Below are 17,985 nucleotides of genomic sequence, written 5' to 3' on the forward strand. Positions count from 1 at the left end.
TATATTAAAGAAATTATTTTCTTAATTTTTTTGGTTATAAATGCTTAAGTTATTACAGAGATTAATTACAGCCAATGACTTTCTGTATGCAAAATACAGCAGCTGTCTTTGAAAGAACCAACCACCTTGTTTGCCTGTTTGCCAAGAAGGGATTTCAGTTCTTCAATTGTATGTTTTATTATAAATTTATATTTTGCTTTTATCCAGTTTCCAATTTGGCTTATTAATTTACATAAATTTATTACTAATTTATGTCAAATATGTTATTGAATATATCACTGTCTATGATATAATTTCGTTTTAAAAACACCCTTTGAAATCAAAATTGACTGGAGGAGTCCAGCCAATAGGAGGACAGTTTCTAAGCCTCTTAGCCAAAGAATGAAACTTTAAACCAATGAAAGGCCGGCTTACAAAGGGGTTATGTTGGAGGCGTCTGATTGGCTGAAGGAAATTCCATGGTTTTCAGAGCATTTCCCTGCGAGCCCTGAAGGTGTGAAGGTCAGTGGAGTGTTGGTTCCTGAAATTGATATTTTTTCGTATACATTAATTGGTAGGATTTTACATCGCAGTTATCATATTTGTAGAAGAATTAGCCATTTTATTTGTTAATAAGAAGACGTTAGTTTGATTAAAATGCAAAAAAATGTGATGAAAATTGGCTAAACCTTAGACAGTTAAAAACATGAATGAAGCCTTTGTCCGGCTGTGGACTAGAAACAGCTGCATTTGCTTACATACATATATATATATATATATATATATATATATATATATATATATATATATATATATATACGTATATATATATATATATATATATATATATATATATATATATATATATATATATATATACGTATATATATATATATATATATATATATATATATATATATATATATATACATACATATATATATATATATATATATATATATATATATATATATATATATATATTATATATATATATATATATATATATATATATATATATATAAAATGGAGCCTTTTCTAGCCCAGTGCAGTACAAAGGCTTAAGACATCTTATTCATGTCTGGGGTCTGGCCAGTTTTCATCATCACGCTGGCCAGCGCTGATTGGTAATAGGAGATTTTTATCTTCTCTCAGAGCAAACCAACCTAGTATATGTATCCCTGACCAGTACAGCTTTACTGATCATGGCGACACGCAAACCCTTTCACCACGTTAAGGTATCCCCACCAAGAAAGTATTGCTTCGATTATGTGTCTGTGTAGTCATTGAAACATCGTAACCTATTTTATGAAATCATAAATACGATAATGTACATTTAATTAGCGTTTCATATACATTACCGGTAGTCGAGGGATTGAGTATCTACCTGTCATTAAGGTGTGACAGAGGCGAGTTAATAGTTGTACCAAGTGGACCACGAAATTTGACTTTTTAAGTCGATGAATAATGTTGGTTAGAATTGAATTTATCTATTACTTTGGTTTTGCCTTTTTTTAATTCATTGCTTCACGCTCTGTGCTGATTAATGCTAATTTTAATAATTATTCGGACTTAGTTAATTGATCAATACAGCGAACTGGTCTATTTCTTGTGTATTTGATTTATACATTCATCATCATCATCATCTACGCTATTGACGAAAAGGGCCTCGGTTAGATTTCGCCAGTCGTCTCTATCTTGAGATTTTAATTCAATACTTTTCCGTTCATCATCCCCTACTTCGCGCTTTATAGTCCTAAGCCATGTAGGCCTGGGTCTTCCAATTCTTCTAGTGCCTACATATTACTGATGTAATTTTTTAAATTACTGATTTATTTAATTGATCAATACAGCGAACTGATCTTTCTATTTGTGTATTTAAATTATGTATTACTGATGTATTTTTTTATACTTTATCATTAATTAGTTACTTATAAACGATGTAGTTGAAATAATTATTCCTCCTGTAATTAAGTTATATTGATGTAATTTCGATTAATACTGATGTCATTCAATTTTACGGGTGTAATCTATTGATATAATTAAGTCAGTTTTAAACAATATGCTTATATTACTCTTAAGTAATTAGGTGTGAATAACATATTAAATCCTAAATGGTGTAATTAATTACGTGTTCTTAATTTATAGCTGTAATTGTTAATATAATAATTCGTTTAGATTAATTTTTGAACATTTAGGTCTATTTGTGATTTTAGGATAATAATTTGGAAATCTCGAAATCTGTGTATTATTACCATTTCATAGTCATTTTATATCCATCGTAAACACATTAATTTCCTTTTGAGAAACGACTGTTTGTTTAAAAATGTTTTCAAGGCAATTTTAGATTTCACAACAATCTCGATTTGTTCTCCTAAAACGTCTTGTCTTCATTCGGAAAAAAAAAAATTGTTAACCTTAATATTTGCTTACAAGACCCCCACACTCTCTATTGACTGCTAAATCCTGCAAATCTGTTAGTTTCCTCTAATTTTCACAATTACTCAAAACTGTCATTATTTGTGAATTGTATATTTTATGGACACTTTTAAGTAATAACTCCATTTTTAATTTAGTATATATTTTGAACAAATATATCAAATGTACATTGGTTTCACGAACTTCTGTTTGGTTGATTATGATGTCAGTTCCAGGTCGTTTACAGAGGAAACCAGGCTAGTTTTTTTTATATAGTTCTATAGTTTTTTTTATAACTAACGTATTTCCGATGTGTCGAATTGTTTTGAATTATGGAAAAGTAATAGAGGAAAACAATAGCTTTAAATAATTTAGCAGTATATGGAGAGCCTGGTCTTGTAAACAGATACTTTAACTTGTTAAATTTTGTGATGTCAAAGAAGGGTTTTTGCAATATTTTTTTTTTAACGTGTAAATAATCTTGCCCTAGGAGTCGGAATGAGATCCCCAAGGATTCGTGGTTAAATCCCTCTAGAATTCGTGATTAAATCCCTCTAGAATTCGTGGTTAAATCCCTCTAGAATTCGTGGTTAAATCCCTCCAGAATTCGTGGTTAAATCCCTCCAGAATTCTTGGTTAAATCTCTATAATTCGTGCTTAAATCGCCCCAGTATTCATGGTTAAATCTCTCCAGAATTCGTGGTTAAATTCCTTTCATAAATCATGGTTAAATTCCTCTATAATTCGTGGTTAAATCCCTCTAGAATTCGTGGTTAAATTCCTCTAGAATTCGTGGTTAAATCCCTCCATAATTCGTGGTTGAATCCTTCCAGAGTTCTTGGTTAAATCTCTCTAATTCGTACTTAAATCCCCCAGTATTCATGGTTAAATCTCTCCAGAATTCGTAGTTGAATTCCTTTCAGAATTCATGGTTAAATCTCTCTAGAATTCGTGGTTAAATCCCTCCATAATTCGTGGTTGAATCCTTCCAGAATTCTTGGTTAAATCTCTCTATAATTCGTGCTTAAATCCCCCCAGTATTCATGGTCAAATCTCTCCAGAATTCGTGGTTTTTTCCTTTCAGAATTCATGGTTAAATCCCTCTAGAATTCGTGGTTAAATCCCTCTATAATTCGTGGTTGAATCCTTCCAGAATTATTGGTTAAATCCCTCCATAATTCGTGGTTGAATCCTTCCAGAATTCTTGGTTAAATATCTCTATAATTCGTGCTTAAATTCCCACAGTATTCATGGTTAAATCTCTACAGAATTCGTGTTTAAATCTTTCCAGAACTCGCGATTAAATCCCTCAAGAATTCGTAGTTAAAGCCCCAAGAATTTGTAGTTAAAGCCCCAATAATTCGTGGTTAAATCCCTCAAGAATTCGTAGTTAAAGCCCCAATAATTCGTGGTTGAATCCCTCCAGTATTCGATGTTAAATCCCTCGAGAATTCGTAGTTAAATCCCCAAAATTTGTGGTTAAATCTCAAGAATTCTTGGTTAATTCTCTGAAGAATTCCTAGTTAAATCCCTCAATAATTCGTGGTTAAATCCCTACAGAATTCGTTGTTAAATCCCTCAAGATTTCGTTATATACCCAGAATTCATGGTTAAATCCATCAAAATTTCATGGCTAAATCCCTCCAGAATGTGGTTAAATCCCTCTTGAATTCATGGTTAAATCCCTCCAGAATTCGTGGTTAAATCCCTCCAGTATTCGTGGTTAAATCTCTAGAAATCATGGTTAAATCCCTCATGAATTCATGGTTAAATCCCTTTTGAATTCATGGTTAAATCCCTCTTGAATTCATGGTTAAATCCCTCCAGAATTAGTGGTTAAATCCCTCTTTAATTCATGGTTAAATCCCTCATGAATTCTTGGTTAAATCCCATTGGAATTCATGGTTAAATTCCTCATGAATTAGTGGTTAAATCCCTCTTGAATTCATGGTTGAATCCCTCATGAGTTCTTGGATAAATCCCACTTGAATTCATGGTTAAATCCCCCATGATTTCGTGGTTAATCCCTCCAGAATTCGTGGTTAAATCCCTCTAGAATTCGTGGTTAAATCACTCTTGAATTCGTGGTTAAATCTCCAGAATTAGTGGTTAAATCCCTTTTGAATTCATGGTTAAATTCCTCATGAATTCCTGGTTAAATCCCTTTTGAATTAATGGTTAAATCCCTCATTAATTCGTGGTTAAATCCCTCCAGAATTAGTGGTTAAATCCCTCTTGAATTCATGGTTAAATCCCCCACGAATTCATGGTTAAATCCCTCTTGAATTCATGGTTAAATCCCTCATGAATTCGTGGTTAATCCCTCTTGAATTCGTGGTTAAATCCCTACAGTATTCGTGGTTAAATCTCTCTTGAATTCATGGTTGTCCCTCATGAATTCGTGGTTAAATCTCTCCAGAATTCGTGGTTAAATCCCTCTTGAATTCGTGGTTAAATCTCTCAAGACTTAGTGGTTAAATCCCTCTTGAATTCATAGTTAAATCCCTCATGAATTCATGGTTAAATCCCTTTTGAATTCATGGTTAAATCCCTCATGAATTTGTGGTTAAATCCTTCCAGAATTAGTGGTTAAATCCCTCTTGAATCATGGTTAAATCCCCCATTAATTCATTGTTAAATCCCTCTTGAATTCATGGTTAATTCCCTCATGAATTCGTGGTTAATCCCTCCAGAATTTGTGGTTAAATCACTTCAGTATTCGTGGTTAAATCTCTTGAATTCATGGTTGTCCCTCATGAATTCGTGGTTAAATCCCTCCAGAATTCGTGGTTAAATCCCTCCAGTATCCGTGGTTAAATCCCCCATGAATTCGTGGTTAAATCCCTCTTGAAATCCTTGTTAAATCCCTCATGAATTCGTTGTTAATCCTTCCAGAATTTGTGGTTAAATCCCTCCAGTATTCGTGGTTAAATCTCATGAATTCGTGGTTAAATCCCTCATGAATTCGTGGTTAAATTCCTCCAGGATTCGTGGTTAAATCCCCTAAGAATTCGTGGTTGAATTCCTTAGGATTCATGGTTAAGTTCACCAGAATTTATGGTTAAATTCCCCAAGGATTCTCAGTTAAGTCTCCCTAGGATTTTTGGTTAAATCCCCGCAGGATTCAGGGTTAGATCCCTCTATGATTCGTGATTAAATCTCCTTAGGATGCGTGATTAAATCCCGAAGAATTCGTGGTTACATCTTCCAGGTTTTATGGTTAAAACTCCATAGGATTCGTGGTCAAATCCCCAGAACTTGTGGTTAAAACCTCAAGAATTCCTAGTTAAATTCCCTCAGGATTTGTTGTTAAATCCCCATTGGATTCATGGGTAAATCCCCCAGAATACGTAGTTAAATCCCCATAATTCGTGGTTAAACCCTCCAGAATTCGTTGATAAATCCCCCGATGATTCAGGGTTAAATCTCCCAGGAATCGTTGTTAAATCCCCCAAGGATTCGGGATTAAATCCTAAAGATTCAGATTTAAATTCTCCCAGAATATGGTTAAATACCCCAGGATTTGTGGTTAAATCCTACCAGATTTAGTGATAAATCCCCAAGGAATTTTGTGCAAATCTTCCCGCAGCTTTTTGGGGTCAATCCCCACACGGGATTCGGGAATAAATCCTTAATGATTTTGTGGTAAATCGCCAGGATTTTGTGATAAATCCCTAGTTTTTTGTAATAAATACCTAGGATTTTGTAATAAATACCTAGGATTTTGTAATAAATACCTAGGATTTTGTAATAAATACCTAGGATTTTGTGGGAAATCCCCCAGGATTTTATGGCAAATCCCCCCTAGGATTTGGGCGTGATGTTTGTGTATGTTACCTGGGTGGGGAGTATGTTGCCTTATCCAATTTTAAAAGATAATTTGTCAAAGGAAATGTTAAACTTGAGGTAAACAATGTTTTTGTATTCGTTAAAAATCTGTTGGTTAAGATGGAGTTTTAATGGTGCTTTAATCTTTAAGACTTGAGACGAACCATAGTCATCTGGTGCAAGCTGCAGTCGCTTTTCAAGATCTTTATCTTATGATTGGCTCCAAATTTTTACGCATTTGCTTTGCAAGTGTTTACGCTGAAAAAAAATAGCGTATTTTAAACTTTTGTAATTCAAATAAAGTGAAATATGAACTTATCGTTTCGTAGAATAAGGCTAATATTTAGTCTCTTGTGGTGTTGAAGTAAGTTACGGAAATTTATAGAGAAATAAGTTATGAAATAAGTGTGTTGTGTCGCCAGTCTTGTGTTCTTAACAGTTCGTAGATACAAACGAAGGACAATGGCAATTCTCTCTCTCTCTCTCTCTCTCTCTCTCTCTCTCTCTCTCTCTCTCTCTCTCTCTCCTCTCTCTCTCTCTCTCAGAGGAAAATATTAATGTCTTGAAGTGTCTTTTCATACCCTTTATTTCAGTAAACTAGAATAAGAGAACAAATTGATTATCAATTTTATTCTGAACTGAAACTTGCCAATATCTTTCATTTAGGGGTAATATTAGACTGTTTGTTGATATCCCTATTCTTTATATAGGTTACGAGTTCTTCTTCATTTTATGAACTTGAATTGTGCAACACCACTTTTCCTTTCAAGCAAATAACATGATTTCTGGTTCAAGTTTTATATGAAAAAGAGAAAAAAATCCTCCTCGTCTATAGGACCACCTGCCATTTGCTTCACAGTCAGACTTCCACAGATTTCCGTCCTTTGTTTTATGTTAAGTGGTATAGAAGCTTCTTGACTTGGTCTTATTGCCCGTTATCCAGTCACATTCACCCATTACCAACCTTAAGTAGAGAATGCGTTGGGATCACTGACAATGTATGTCGGGAGACTTTTGAATTTGATCGTACATAAATTTCATATATACATGTATCAGTTTATTTGTTTAATAAGAGTACTGAAGACATATTTATTCAGGAGAAACTCAGGTGGTTAAGTGTACTGTACTTACAAACGAATAGTCTCTTCCCACTTAAATACTTAACCTACTTGATTTAATATGCTGATGTGGTCCAACTCCACACAAAAAGTTTCTGCCTGATCTTGGATCCGTGATGTTTATTTCTCATATACACACTTTAATAGCGGAGAGTTGAATAATCATTTTGTATACTCAGTTACAACTGCCAAATCTATCACAAGTCTCCCTACTTATATTAAGTGGGTTATTATTCAATGGGGAATTCTACATGTCGTTATCAGTTTCGTACTTTATCCTTATAATATATTTTTTCCATTTTTGTCCAGACTGTTTGCATTTCATAGAGATCGCTGGTGAATGGCTAGACAGAGTTCAAACGACAGGAAATATAGTCTAGATTCATAATCCAACAGTATATACAGGTAAGAGTATATTTCAAAGCAATGTACACTTCAGCAATAATGGCATCTTTTCCCAGAGTCTGTTTTTGAATACCACAGTCGGTCAATAACGAAATAGGTTTTTAAAACAATTTAATGTTGAGATATCAAATATTCTATATTTGTAAATCTGAATATATCATATTAAATGATTTTTGGTTCCTTTAATGTTAGCGCCAATACTGACTGGTTGATGACTTCGATATCAACAATTCTCGTGTTGTTTAGACTTAGCATTTTAGACTCAGTATAAATCACATGCCAGTTGTTAAGAAGTTGAAGAAATGGCTAACTTATTGTCACCAGGGTTCTCTTGTGTATATCCTATATTTGGTATTAGGAATTATTGTCCATGCTCTCTCTCTCTCTCTCTCTCTCTCTCTCTCTCTCTCTCTCTCTCTCTCTCTCTCTCTCTCTCTCTCCAACGTCGTGTGGTTACTAACCCTTCTCTACGTTCGACGTGATTTATGTATAATCAAATCAAAATGACCAAAAATACAACAAACATAAAACAATGTTTTGATTAATGTAAGAAATGAATGACATTTGAACAATTCAAGATAATTCTGAATTAGACTTCGTTGATATTAACAGTCAAGAAAAATGAAAATGAATTCTTACACTCGAATATTGATGACAATTTTACCCAGATCATCAGTCGAGTTCGGTATTACCTCCGCCAACGAGGTTGGAAGGAGGTTAAGTTTAATCTATGTGTTTGTTTGTGAACAGCTTCCTGGCCACAATTTTAATTGTAGAGTAATGAAACTTGCAGGGATTAACTCTTATGTAAAAAGCCGGATATGATTAAATTTTGGAAGGTCAAGGTCAAAGGTCACAGTCAAGCAAAATGTCCAATTTACGTAACCAGCCATAAGTTTGGAAATCATTGTCACAGAGACTTCAAACTTGGTTCATATTTGAGTGTATGAAAATCCACAACAATTAATACATGTTAAGATCAAAGGTCAAAGTCGAGCAAAAGGTCGAGAAATAAGTTTCCTGGGCGAACGTCTGCGCTCAACTGAGTGCCCCTCTTGGTACAATTGTTACGAGATTATATAATTAGAGAGATTGGTTCAATTCTATGGTTCAAGATTTCATTTATTTAGTTTACTCGGCTTTAACTGAACACTATTCAATTCTTTTTGTTAATTTGTTATAAGTTAGACGTAAAGCAGGTTGAGATACATACACTATGCCTTCTGTGGCTCACTGTAGGAAATACGACAGCTAGGCTATATCAGCTGATCTCATTTTTGTTTTTAATTGAGTTGTTTTAACTCTCTCTCTCTCTCTCTCTCTCTCTCTCTCTCTCTCTCTCTCTCTCTCTCTCTCTCTCTCTCTCTCTCTCTCTCTCTCTCTAATCAGGTAACCGAGTCTAACTTAAAAATGGTCTCTGCCAATAAGTCCCTCATATCGCTTCTCCACACTGACTTGTACTATATTTTCTTAATTATCAATATGATTCATAATTCATCATAGAATCTGATTCATCCGAATTCAATTTATAAATTAAAAATCTGAAGTTAATGGAATTATCATGGGCGATATTAAGGGCGTCCGTAACAGAAATGGTCTCTTCACTGACAATCTCCTAATTTTCCCTATATCTCATTTTCTTCCTCCACGCTTATTTATACTAACTTGTACCATATTTTCTTCATTTTCTATACATTTTACGATTCATCTGCATGATATGGTTCATTTGGATTCAGTTTATGAATTCAAAATTTGAATTATTTTTGGAGTTGTCGTCGGCGAAAAGGCCGTTACCAAAATGGTCTCTTCACCGATAGTGTCCCGCTATTTCCTACATCTCATTTTCTTCCTCCACGCTTATTTGTACTAACTTTTGCCACATTTTCTTCATTTTCTATATATTTTAAGATTCATCTGCAAAATATGATTAATCTAGAAGCAATTTATGAATTTAATATCCTTGTGTCGAATGTTCGACTCAACAGAATCAGTTCTGCTGTTAGTAGTCGTCTGATGACGTCACATGAAAGGTCTCCATTATTTTATTTCTTGTTGTTTGATTTCCAATATGTTTAATATTTGAAATATAGATTTATTTCATTATTGGAGTTTTTTATTATTGTAACAATATAAGGATGTTTCTCATTTCATTAAAATTATCCATATTTCCTTGAAAACTGTTTTCTTTGGTTGGAAGTTTGTTCGGAGTTCTGATTCGACTTCAACATTAATTGTATAGAGAATAAGTGGTTATTGAAGATATTAATAATCCAGTTATTGAATCATTATATTGTTTTTCTTTATCTTTTCCAACCAAATGTGCCCCCTGTTAACTACCTTACGTCAAAGTATTTATATCATAATTGTATAAAACATACGAACATTGGCTTAAGGGTTAAGGTATGGGAGAAATACGAAGATTGGCTTAAGGGTTAAGGTATGGGAGAAATCCCGACAATTTTGTCGTCTTATTACAATCGTGCCCGAGAGAACATCTCGACTTATTTGGCACCCGTTGTCGCCGGGTTTTTAGCAGTGAATACACGCAGAGTTTATTATATTAACGTTAGGGGATAGATGAGTATATGTGAGGGGCCTGTTCGATATAGTCATCTATTCTAGTTGATAACAGTGTCCTCATCTGAGGATAGTACACACCTCTAGTTGTGATGGCTTCCATGCTCTAGAGGCCATTTATTTATTTTCACAGTAGTCTGATTTAGGCTATATGGTACGGTATTGTTGCCGAGCATCCAATTTCATATATGATCGTTTGATCTTGGGTTAGGTTAAACTAACCCACATTCTATATCTATTATTAATGCATAGTTCATGTTAGTAGTCTAATAGTTTAGGCCTAGGGGTGTGGTTGTTAGGCTAATACCCGTGCGACTATTATCGGCTCTAAGGGGGCCACGGTAGGTTACGATCAATATTTTATTTGCTGACCCATTGCAGGGCACAGTGTAAAATCCGGACGTCGGATGCCGTCCGGGAGAATAGAAAACCCCTTGTATCACCAGTAAATGCGCCATAATACACCACTTTTTTGACACTGGTAATTTTCACTGATACTTTTTGTTATTTCCTGAATAAATGTTCGAAAAATATTGATTTATTTTCATTTCATTGAGAATAATCTCAATCGGACGTCAACATTACACTATGTACTAAGTGATATTCTCAATAACATGAAAATAAACCAATATTTTTCGAACATTTATTCAGAAAATAACAAAGTATCAGTGAACATTACCAGTCACAAAAAAGAGGTGTATTTTCGCGTCTTTCCCGGTGATACAAGCGTTTTTCTATTCTCTCGGACGGCATCCGACGTCCGGATTTTACACTGTGCCCCATTGCAGTTCTTATGTAAGACTAATATGAGAATAAAGTATATATTTATAGTATCAGGCTAATAGACTGATAAACCTATTAGCCTTGTATCAACCTTTCCTTTGCAAAGTAACCTACAATTAATCCTCCATTCTATTACATTATGTATTGCTTTGATTTTCCCTTTGAGGACTGTAATGGGTGGGATTTCTTTCTAATTTGCCAATATGCAATATATGCCAAATTTATATAAGTTTTATTTGCATGATGCTTTGTGGTATGTTTTGTTCTTTCAGGAACGATTACTTAATTGGGTTTTCCTGAAGGATACATGTAGATATATTTACTCCTATTATGACGTGTGAAAATTATTCGATTGATCTTCTCAGCATTGTGAGGTATGTGAAAGAGACACTTGTTGATTTGCCTCATCCCCCTTTTACTAGTTGCCTAATGGAAATGTTATCCTCCATCTTATCCGAGTAACATTAATTCTTTTTATTTTATTGTGTAGTTGAATTATCCAACTTTCCTCCACAATCCTAATAGTTAATAGAATTTCCGTCGGTGAAAAGGCCGTCGATCTACGATCTATCTTAAACCGTTACTTTGAAACTCTCATGACATTTTTATAGTTTCATTTATAATTTTAGTTTCTTTGCAAATCATTAATTATTTCTTATGTTGATTTACGTATTTGTGGATAATTTTCACAGAATAATTACCTCCGCCAACGAAGTTGGAAGGTGGTTATGTTTTACCCCCTGTTTGTGTTTTGTTTGTTTATGAACAGCTTCCTGGGCACAGTTTTAATCGTAGCCTATAGTTTTGAACGACTTTTAGAAAGTTTATTCGCTTAATTTTTCTGAGTGAATTTTTACAAATAGGAACTTTTAATTACATTAGAATAGGCATATAATCTTGCACTAGAAGTAGTCAATTCGTTTTGGTATTTGATATATAGGAAGTGGAAAATTTATCTTAAATGGGCAAATACTGTAGCTTCTACGAGTTTCTCTTTATCTAGTCATAAACGTAGAACAAAAGACTGTCATCTTAAATATGTAGAGGAAGCATTTAGTACTCATTTGAATGGCCAGAGATGTGATTAGTAATTAGCTCACTGTCTGGTTGCGTTATTCACTCTTCAGAAATCCTGATTTTTAGATTATAAATGCCATTATTATTATTATTATTATTATTATTATTATTATTATTATTATTATTATTACTTTCTAAGCTATAACCGCAGTTGGAAAAGCAGAATGCTATAAGACCGAGGGCTCCAACATGGAAAATAGCCCAGTGAGGAAAGGAAATAAGAAAACAAGAAAAGTAATCAACAATTTAAATTGAATATTTTAATAACAGTAACAGTCTTAGATAAAAATATTTCCTACATAAATTATAAAAACTTTAACAAAACTAGAGGAAGGGAAATAAGATAGAATAGTGTACCCTCAAGCAAGAGAACTCTAACCCAAGACGGTGGAAGGCCATGGTACAAAGGCTATGGCACTACCCAAGACTAGAGAACAAATGGTTTGATTTTAGAGTGTTACCAACTGAAGTCGTATAATCACAAGACTATAATCACCAGCAGTGGTTGTCATAAGTGCTAATTTAGAAGTTATTAATTATTATTTGATGGTTTGAAAAGCGGTTGTATATTCGGTATCGCAGATGTTTTCACACCCAAAGCTCTGCATCATCATACTCTCTCTGAAGTCTCGTGAATGTCCCTCATCCCTTATTATAGGGAGATCATCTCACTACCACCCAAATGGGCAATGTTGTATTGTAGTCTGTCTTTAGCAGCTGTTTAGTCATTTGGGCATTTAAAGGTTTAAAGGCAAGGGACAGTGACTTTGCTCTATCAAGCAGTACAATGCCCTAATAGAGTGACAATAGTACACTACTTTTATTTCATTCATGAGCATTTAACATTTCACATCGCGTATTGCTCTCCTACTGTTAGATCGAAGCACTCGCTAAATAAGAAAGTCTTCAGTTTCCCCTTGAAAGCCTTAATGTCTTCAATCATTCGAATGTCTAGTGGGAGCCTATTGTCTGGTCTCGGGGCTGCATATTTAAAGGCTCTAGACTCTCTAGAGTCTAGAGCCTTCAGTAGACATATATCTAGGTTCTAATAGTTTGAAACCATCTGTAACTATTTTCGGGTCCGGACGACTTGTTGGCTGCATAATATGTAGGAATTCTCTTACATATTTTGGGTTTTTGATACACACACATGATCAGCGCCTAAGCCCGTCCTGACCCAAGCTAAGACCGAGAAAGGCCAGACAATGACTGCTGATGACTCAGCAGGTAGACCTATAGGCTCCCTCAAACACCCCATCTTCAGCTCACAGGGATGGTGAGGTTGCATCGACCAATGAAACTAACGAGTGTAGTGGGACTCAAACCCCAGTCTGGCGTTCACTAGGCAAGGACTTTATCAACTTAAGTTTTTCTAAGGAATGACCAGACACAGCGCAGACAGCTTATGCCTCAATGCTAGATAATTTGGCTCGTTAAACTCTCTAGAGCCGAAATTTTTATTATTACTAGCTAAGTCACATCCCCAGTTGGAAAAGCAAGATGATATAAGCCCAGGGGATCCAACAAGGAAAAATAGTGCAGTGAGGACAGGAAATAAACTAAAAGCGAAGAAGTAACCAATTAAAATGAAATATTTTAAGCATATTAACATTTAGATCTTTCGTATATACACTACAAACTTCAAAAAAAAAAAAAAAAAAAAAAAAAAAAAAAAAAAAAAAAAAAAAAACAGGAGAAATGATAAAGTAGTGTGTCCGAGTGGACCCTCAAGATCGATGCTCAGTCAATTCTAATACTGTAATAAAGTTTCCTCTAGCATAGAACTGTTTTTAGTCAAGAGCTTAATCTTAAAGTCGTTTTGTTAATACGGAGATTATACAATCTTTGGGACGGCATATAGAAAGCCATAGAACTCTGTGTATCTTGGCTGCTCCCATAACAAAACCACTCGTCACTAGTTTAGTTTTGACAAGATTTATGAAAGGTATTTTGCATATGTAAACATCTATAAACCTTCGTTGAATATAGATTATATAAAATGCCTTTCCTTTTACTGTATTGTGATTGAAGATGAAAGGATTAGGTTGAATTGTTTGATACGTTCTAGTTATAAACAGATAATTATTTGACATATGCTTGGTATAACCCAAAGACAATACACGTGTATTGTCTTTGGGTATAACCACTCCCATGTACAGCCCCCCCCCCCTCCTTTCTTTCTTACAAGCCAGAAATTTTAGAAGTTGGACAGTTCATGAGCACTGATTGCGGACGAACAAATATGTAGGCACGATTGTTTTGTGTTTTTTTTTTTTTTGTAATATGGTAATATGCTGGTGATGGAAGATCTAAATTTCCCTTATTTGAAATTTAAATAATAGATAATGGTTTCCATTTGATCTTTAGCTTGAATACTGTTCAAAATACTGATTTCGTGAACAGAATTGAACAGAATTTGTGTATATATCATAATTAACTCAAGAGAAGTAATAAGATGAATATATCGAATTTAGATACTGACGTCATGAATATGAAGTAGAAAGGCAAAATCTAATTTTATTATACATAATACTCCTATAAAGTAAAACCTAGTCTAAGATGGCCAATTTCTGCAGAATATACATAGGATATGAGGAATTCTATAAGGGATTTTCCAAGGTAGCTCAAACGACATTGCTCGATTCTCCTTTGCATTGCATGTAGGATGTATTAATCTTTAGTGACTTTAATTTTTTATGTAACTGATTATTTTTTAATTTTCCAGGTGCTGTTCTAATTTGGATGTCACCGACGAGCTTCTAACTGCACCATTGGAGGTCAAACTCTGAAACTATTTAGTTCGATTGACTTTGAGGTAAGAGTAACAGGGTACTTTTAACTTCAAAGGATAATGCACTTAATTAAAGTTTAATCTTGAGAACAAAGTCTGTAGCAAATTTCTATAGCCATTGATAATTGAGAACAAATCAAATATCTAATTCCTGATTCGATAGTGTTTGTGAGATCATCAGTGCGAGGTAGGATTTGGTTTCCCAGCGAACTATACACTGTTGAAAATTCGCATTAAAAATGGTAAAAATCCTGGAATGTGGCCAGGCATTTACCGTCTTGAAGATAAATATATTGACATTTAGGAGTGATATTCGGCTCACCAACCTTAAAAGATAATAACAAAGTAGGGTACAAATTACGGTCACCTGTATTTTACTGAAATACGACTGAGAACAGCATATTTTTTACGCAGAATTTCCAATTAAAATTGAGGTTTTTTTAACAGTGTACTGTTAGGACTATTGTAGTCCTGGTGTATATTTTGAAAGATTTGTACATTTATGTAATGCCTTTGGAATATGATCCGAATTAAATTGCTATATTATAATAACTGTGTACATGGTTCTCTTCACCAAACCTGGTTATCTTTGATATTAATTTGTTTACAGTTGTGTGACAGGATTGTTGTTGGATAGTGCCATAGGCTCTGTACCATGGTCTTTCACTAGCTTGGGGTAGAGATCTCTTGCTTGAGGGTACACACTGGCACTGGGCACACTATTCTATCTAATTTATCCTCCTCTTGTTTTGTTAAAGTCTTTTTAGTTTATATAGGAAATATTTATTTTGGTGTTGTTGCTGTTCTTAAGATATTATATATTGCTTGTTAGTTACTTCTCTTGTACTTTCTTTGTTTCCTTTCCTCACTGGGTTATTTTCCCTGTTGGAGCCCTAGGGTTTATAGCATCCTGCTTTTCGAACTAGGGTTGTAGCTTAACAACAACAACAACAACAACAACAACAACAACAACAACAACAACAACAACAACAACTACAACAACAACAACTACAACTACTACTACTACTACTACTACTACTACTACTACTACTACTACTACTACTAATAATAATAATAATAATAATAATAATATAGGAACGTTTGTGGTTAGTAGAGTAACTTCGTCTGGGTGTTATAGCATGATAGGTTGAATATTTTGAGTCTGCTGCATTGGTTAGTCAATGAATCAGTATTCTTATTCAGTGGACTGTGTTAAAACCATGTGTTAAAAGGTGTGACACTATAGTCAATCTTTTAACTATAATGATTATTCATTGGATAAATATAAATGTTAACAGTTAGCTGTATGTCCAATGGATTTATATTATATCTATCTCTTGGTTTTTATTGCAACAGGTTTATTGCTTGATGTAGGATAGATTCGCTAAAGTATTAATATTACAGTTAGGCGAGAGATTCTAATCCATCGTTTAACCATACAACGAAGCTCGACAGCTTCACATCTTAGGATGTAATTAAGTGCAGTTGGACAGTAAATATGTCGGGGATGAGCGTATAGGTTTCAAGAATATAAGGAACTGCCAACTCTTCCTTATTGGCAAGGGTACTGGTATATGGGTAAAGACTTTCCAAACCACTCGGCTGCAGTAATGCCTAGTTGATAAGATTTGTGACATGAGAGGGCCCAGACGAATGCGGGAAAAGTTAGGCATTTTTTATTTAACTTGGTTGTAAAGATGATTGGAGTAATTCTGTGGTTAGATGGAAAATTTGAGATTGGATTTGACACTTTTTTTTTTTTTTTTTTTTTTTTTTTTTTTTTTTTTTTTTTTTTTTTTTTTTTTTTTTTTGTAGTAAAATATCCATCCATATGTCAAACTGAAATTTCAATTTTCTTTTCACAGGACTAAAGACCCCTGGAGAGAAGAGAAGAATTCTTGAAGAAAGAGGAATTCTTGAAGGAAAAATTGAAATCTTTTTGCTGCACCCCCCACTGCTACAACTACTGCTGTGTCAACAAGTTGAATCTTCAACTTCATTTTAAAATTCTTATATGGGGAAATAATTCTTGTTCTTGACCAAATTTATTCAAATAGTCCAATCTTAAAACATTTCATAGAAAGTATTTAATTTCTACTCCGAATATTCAATTTTAGCTAGTCATATTTTAGTTTTATAAATTTGTTTAAATTCTTTAAGCATTTTTAAAATTCGATCTTAGTGCTCAATATGGACATTTTCAGAATTGCTTTTTTACGCCATGAACATATATGTCTTTCACATACTTTTCAGTATATTTCTGGTAACGAGTAATTTGCGTTTTAAGCTCATAGAATTTAAAGTTTTGATATTTAAGCTTTTTGATCATTTAAGACCATCTGAATATTCCAACGAAGTCTATTAAATTAAATTAGCCTTAGAACAAGGAAATAGTTTTAGGTCATAAGTTTGTTCAAACCTACAAGGAACAAGATTGATATAAGCTTCAGTAATTGATAATAATTGTTTGTATAATAAGGTTAGTAATTAACTAAGCAGAGAGGTGTGAAATAATTTAAAACCTTGTAGTTATGAAAATGAATTTGATCACTAAAGGTATTCTTTAAAAATGTCCTAGGGACTCCCATATCAGAGAAAATATATAAATATCATTGAAATTATTCCCTCATATTTTTTATCAACTTAAAGTCGAGTTTTCTCTAGACCAGAAATGTCAAACTTATGACCTGAGGGCCAAATGTGGTCCTCGAGATGACTTAGATTTTTCAACTGTATAATTGTTATAACTGAAGAAATGTAACTACAGTAAACTGTTAAGATGAACTAAAATATATTTTGGTAAACTATGATGACCTACAAAAAACTTTTAATCATCAGTCTTGCCAATAATTAATTACTAAATCTTTGATGGTTCTCGAGACCATATTCAATTGGATAATCGGCCCTCAAAAGGATTTGAGTTTGACATTCTTGTTCTAGACTTCCAAGTCAATGAGTAATATCGTCTGTGAATTTGTAACTATTTTAAACAAATTATCAATACGTGTG

General features: G+C 33.8%; 1 long non-coding RNA gene across 1 annotated transcript; it reads left to right on the plus strand.

The window, feature by feature from the left end:
* The first annotated feature begins 11,262 nt into the window (after positions 1 to 11,262).
* LOC137655052 (uncharacterized) lies at positions 11,263 to 17,467 on the plus strand. Its single transcript, XR_011046790.1, has 3 exons — positions 11,263 to 11,482; positions 14,911 to 15,000; positions 16,842 to 17,467. It is a non-coding gene; the product is annotated as an uncharacterized lncRNA (long non-coding RNA).
* Positions 17,468 to 17,985: the final 518 nt, after the last annotated feature.

This window comes from Palaemon carinicauda, chromosome 16, assembly GCF_036898095.1.
Source record: "Palaemon carinicauda isolate YSFRI2023 chromosome 16, ASM3689809v2, whole genome shotgun sequence".
NCBI lineage: Eukaryota > Metazoa > Arthropoda > Malacostraca > Decapoda > Palaemonidae > Palaemon > Palaemon carinicauda.